This window comes from Mandrillus leucophaeus, unplaced genomic scaffold (assembly GCF_000951045.1).
Source record: "Mandrillus leucophaeus isolate KB7577 unplaced genomic scaffold, Mleu.le_1.0 Scaffold41, whole genome shotgun sequence".
In the NCBI taxonomy this organism is placed as follows: Eukaryota; Metazoa; Chordata; class Mammalia; order Primates; family Cercopithecidae; genus Mandrillus; species Mandrillus leucophaeus.
Window position 1 is genome coordinate 5,207,493 of NW_012104365.1, and position 5,621 is coordinate 5,213,113.

Below are 5,621 nucleotides of genomic sequence, written 5' to 3' on the forward strand. Positions count from 1 at the left end.
AAAAAAAAAAAAAAAAAAAAAAAGCTATCTTTACACTCAAGGGATATAAGGTGGGAAGCAAAAACCACCCCCCCAAGCCCCTCACAGAGGGAGCCCTCCAGATGCCTGCCTGTGTGTGCGAGCACGAGTCTCTGTCTCCACTGTCTGCCCTTGCCTCTCACTTGTCGGGAAACCGCACTTCGGGGATTCACGGTGCTGCCGAGTATCAACACCCACCGTCCGCCCACCTCGTCCCTCTCCAGGGAGGGCGTGGGCTCCAGCCTCTTCCAGTGAGGGTCCTGGCCCCAACATACATGCACACGTGTGTGAAGACACCTGACAGGAGGCTCCTGCCCGTAGGGTCACCGGGTCCAAAGGTGCTTACACTGGCCTTTTTGCTCATGTTGCCAGATGGCCCCCAAGGAGGCTGTACCAAAACCCCCAGCCAAGAGGAGGTTTCTGAGCTGGGTGCAGGCTCCAAACGCTGAGGGCCCTGAATTCAGATGATCCGTGGCTGAACCAAACCCCTCCTGAGTGCTGGACACAGCTCACCCCGCAGCTGCCCTCTGGGGACTCTCAATGAAGACACCCATCTGTCTTGATGGGCACCAGCCACTCATGCAGCTGCCTTCTCCACGGATTCTGTCTCCGGTCCTCATCTCCCCCGCTCAGCTCAACCCCGGGCTCATGCCCAGTCGGCAGGCCTCCTTCCAAAAGCGCTCCCCACTGCACTCCCTGGTGGGGCTGCTTTGTCCTCCATGAAACCAGCTCCTGCTATCTTGGCTCCTCCTGCCTCCCTGTGCCTCGGGAGTGCACTGACGTGGAGTGTGTGGAGTGCGTGGAGTGTGTGGAGCGCACTGACGTGGAACGAGCTGACGTGGAGTGCGCTGACATGCCTCCCATGATGCACAGCACTTTACAGTTTTCAAGCCTCGTGTCTGTAAGCTTCTCATTGGACCATTTGCCGCGCAAGTGTGAACTTAGCACATACTTACTATGTGTGTGGGGCACGGGGGCACGAGGTGGCCCTGCCCAGCAGAGCTCCTGGTGCTGGGACCTTCCATAGCCCCGCAAAGGTTCGTCTAGCTCCACTGAGTACTTGCTGTCCTCCACACATGGGGATGGAACAGGCCAGGTGCTGCTCCTGCAACTCAGATAGGAGGCAGAGGTAGATGGGTCACTGTGGATCTGAGCTGTGATGGAGGCGGGACAGAGAGGAGCCCAGAGACTCAGGATAGGCAGGCACTCGCTAACTGAGGAGGCAGGCAGTGGGCAAGGTGTCCCCGGTGGATGGACAACAGGAGGCAGGACACAGCAGCACCTGCCTGCCCACTGGAAGGTCAGGTCCCTGAGCAGGGACCCCGTGTCCGCTGCCGAGAGCGGGTGCTGGGAAGGCAGCTCAGCAGGTGGGAGGAAGCTCTGCGTTGCATCTAGAGAGCCGAGGGAGTTAGAGCAGCTCTGGGTTGCTGGAGCAGCTAAGCCTCTGAGAAGTTAATGAAATTGCCCAGGCCACATAGTTACTTTGGCAGCTCCCTGAGCTTTCACCTGCTCCTGAGCCCTGGCACCTGCCCTGTCCTTGGCCCTGCTCCGTCGGCGTGGCATACCCCAGGACCCAGCTGCCCAGCCTGAACAGTGAAGCCGCCAGCCCCGGTCCTGCTCGTCTCCAGGCCTCAGCTCCCTCCCTGCTTTTCCAGGAGTTGAAACGGGGCTGTATCGACTCCACTTGGCCAAGAGTCCCTTTTCCCACCGCAGAGAACTGTCATCTGCCTGTAAATACCAGTGTCAGGTGCTCTGGGGCCAATGTCTCCAGAGCGTTGGCCCCAAGGTGGAGGCTCAGGGAGCAGATGTGAGCGTGCTTTGCCCATCGCAGTCGCCGCAGACGGCAGGGATTGCAGGCCTGCATTGCACTTCCTCACCACCGGCCTCCGGGGCCACCCTCAGCAGTGAGACGACGCAGGCTCTGCCACGAGAGGTGCCTACTGGGCTCTGCTCTGGTGAGGAGAGGCCTCACCTGGCGGCCAGGCGGGATCCCAGCAGGGCAAGATGAAAACTCAGGGCCCTTGTTCAAACAGCAAGAGAAGACTCTTTCCTTCCTTCCAGCGCCCCTCTCTGCACCTGCAATGGTGTTTTTATTTGTTATTTGACGTCATGTGCTCTTGGGCAGGGGGAGGGGAAACTGTCACAGGCACCTGAACCTGTCCCTGTGGCTCCGTGCATGGGCCATGCCCCTGACCCCCCTGTGCCCACACCCAGGTCCCTGCTGGGATGAAGGTTGGCAGGGGTCACTGGGTGCCAAACGCCATTCCTGGGGGTGAGGGGAGGAGGGTTGTGCCAAGCCAGGCTCCCAGACCCTAAGTGCGGGCACATGCCACCATGTCATCACACAGCACTCACAAAACACAAATTCAAAGACAAAAGTGTTAATATCAAGATGGTGACTACAGCACCCTCTGGGTGTGGGGCCACTGGGGTCACATCCTGTGAGGCCGGCCCTCATAGGATCTGAAAGACATCAGAGCAGTCCCTGGATGCCACCAGGACTCTGGAACTCTACCAGAGGTCTTCAAAGCGGGGGACCATGGGGATGACTGGCTAGAAAGCAGGGAGGAAACCACACCAGAGAGGAGTCAACGTGATCAGGTGACATAGATAGGTACCTGCAGGCTCCAACTTCACAGCTACTGCAGGTGTCCCAGAAACGGAGGCCCCACAGTGGCTGCATCTACCTGGGCCAGGTGCCTGGGGAGGGCCCCAGGTGGGGCAGGAATGAGAGTGGGCAGGGCTGGCTCTGGAGAACAGGACTTGGGGTTGGGCAGTGCTACAGGGCGGTGTCCTGGGTGCTGAGTATTGCGCTAGCAAAAGACGCTGCTGCCTTCATCTGCCCTTGCAAACAGCAGCCTCTCCCCAGCGGAGCACCTGTCCCAGGACGGGGAGGCCACCTGGACTCCCGCACCCTTCCACATGGCGTGCTAGTTGTCTTGGGTGACCCTGCTGGCCTGCCCAGCACGCAGCTCCCTTCAGTCGAGTGACCACATTCCTGATATTCTTTCAGGGCGTCCCCTCCTCAGCCCCTGTGGTTCGGAGGTGGATGCCTCACCTGGCCTGACTGGAGCCTGTGAGCACCCGTCCAGGACAGAAGCTGGAATTCTGGAATGGGATGCATTCTCCCTGGCAGTGCTGAGCTGTGAGCACTGCACCTGTCAGCGGCTGCCCCTGCCTGGAAGTGATGCCAGCCTGGAGAGGGAGAAGCGAGTGAATGAAGATACTTGAACACCAGGATCCAGCCAAGTCTGAAATGGTCCACTTCTGTGCTTTTGGTTGGGTGAACCAATACATTTCATTTTTAGCTTTGAGTTTCTGTCACCTGAGGCTGAGCCTCCTGACCACAGGCACAAGCATAACATATGAACCTCGGGCCTGGCCCACAGTTCCACAGAGGAGGGTGTCTGGACAGTCCAGGGACTGCCCAAAACCCAGCCCTGCTCAGATGCCTCCCTGGTTCCCAGCACCTCTTGGACCAGGGGCTCCAGGTCCCCGTGCACTAGCCCCACACACCTCTGCACCCCCATCTTCCTACAGTTCCCAGGATGCCAGCCACATCCCCTAGGGCCATGCTTTTCCCTCTGCTTGAAGTCGCCTGCTTCACCTCCTCTCCGAAGCCTCGTGTGGCTCCTCACAATCTCGTGCTCACCCTGGGGACACGTGGGACCACCGGGTCATCCCTTGTCTGCACAGACAGCTCCAAGGCCCCTGGTGTCACCTCTCTGCTGTCACCTCCTTTCTGTCCAGCAGAGGGAGCTCTGAATCAGGAGTTAGATCCTTGGTGCTCACCTCCCAGCCCCCCAGGGACCTGCCTCAGTTTCCCCAGCTAGGAGGCAGCATGTGGAAGGCAGTGCCAGAGGGGCTCACCCCACCTGGTGGGCATTCTGTAACTTGTGGGCTGCTGTGTCCAGCAGGTGCTGCTATTGAACCCTTGAAATTGAGGAACTGCACTTTCAGTTTTATTTAATTAAATTCCAGTGGACACAGGCAAACTAGTGGCCAATGTCTTTGACGGCCAAGCTCAGACTCCAGGCAGTGATACTCAACGCTGGTCCTCCACACTCTCAGAAAGCTTTAATTAACACACATGTCTACCCCCCTGCCCCCACCCGCCCCCAACAGAGAAATTGAAGTAGTCTAGGGTGGAGTTGGTGACCTGCATGTCCAGGAGGCCTCTGGTTGAGTCTGAAACTTCCAGGTGAGCCTGATGTCTCCACGTGTGCCTAACACTCAGCGAGGTCGGCAGACTCCTAAGACCTGCTTACCCACCCTGCTCACTGCTGCGTGGAGCTGGGGAGCGCTCACTGGCCCCACTCACTCTGTATGTGGAGCTGGGGAGTGCAGTGTCCAGTTAGCCTCTTGCAGCCTCTTGCTTCCACTTCCCTCTCCAGAGTCCTCCCTGTGGCCCCAGAGCTCCCTGATCTAGCCTTTCCTAAAGCTGACTCCAACTCCTGGATTCCCAGGCTGGAATCTGGGGCCAGAGATGGAGCATCTCATGTTTTCAAATGATGCCCAGAAGCTCACAGACAGCAGGGCTGGCCGGTGGATGTCTGGGCTGTGCAGGATTGTGGGAACAGAGGCCTGCTGCTCTCATCTTCCCGCCCTCCCCATCAAGACAGGCCTTCTGTCCATCCTTGGCCTTAGGTGGCCTCTCAGCTCAGCTTCACAAGCCACAGGGGCTTGGGAACGTGCAGGAAGGAGCCAGGCTCAGCTGTACTGAATAAGCTTCTCTCCACCCCTGCCCCCCACAGACCTGGGCCAGGCTTGCCAGGGAAATAAATCAGACTAATGGACCCAAGTGGGGCCGCAGCCATGGGAGGTGCGGTCCAGACAGCTGCAGCCGCACTGAGGAATGTTGACCATCCAGACTGAGACCCATGGTCAGGTCAGCGTCCAGCCCAGCCCAGTCCAGCAGGTGGGGAGAAGCCCATGGTGAGACCTGCCCTGGGCCTACGCTGGTCTTCTCAGCACACTCCCTGCTGGCCTCTTGCTCTGCCTGTGGCTCTATAGCCCCTGGCTGGGAGCCAGCGCTCACCGCAGCCAAAGCCCAGAGGGATGGACTCATGCCAGGATGCTGGCCCCGTAGCAGGACACCTGGGGAGCCTCTGGGCTCTGGGAGGCCCTCAGGGGGGTGCCCAGGACAGTGGCCCCTCGGGAACATACCTACTGCTCATTTTTGTTTTGGGGTGTGCTCTAGAGAGCTCCACCTAAGACTCGGGGAGGGGGCTGTAAACCGAAAAACATGAGAGGTAGGGCTCAGTCGATCAAGAAGTTTGTTTTGCCAAGGTTGAGGCCATGCCCAGAAGAAAAGCACGTGGAGCCATAGAAACTGTCTGTGGTCTCTGCCTTTCTCCAAAGATGTGTTTGAGGGCTGCACCATTTAAAGGGGGGAAAGCAGGTGGAGGGGCAAGAGGGAGGCCTTGGTAATCACATGCTGCGACAGAAGAGGAGCAGGCAGGGGCATGGTCAGCTGTGTGTGCCTCTCACGCTCGGAAACCTGCACTTGCATAAGATAAGGTGAACGTCTCCTGTAGAGATAGATGCTTCTTGGCCGGGCGCGGTGGCTCAAGCCTGTAATCCCAGCACTTTGGGAGGCCGAG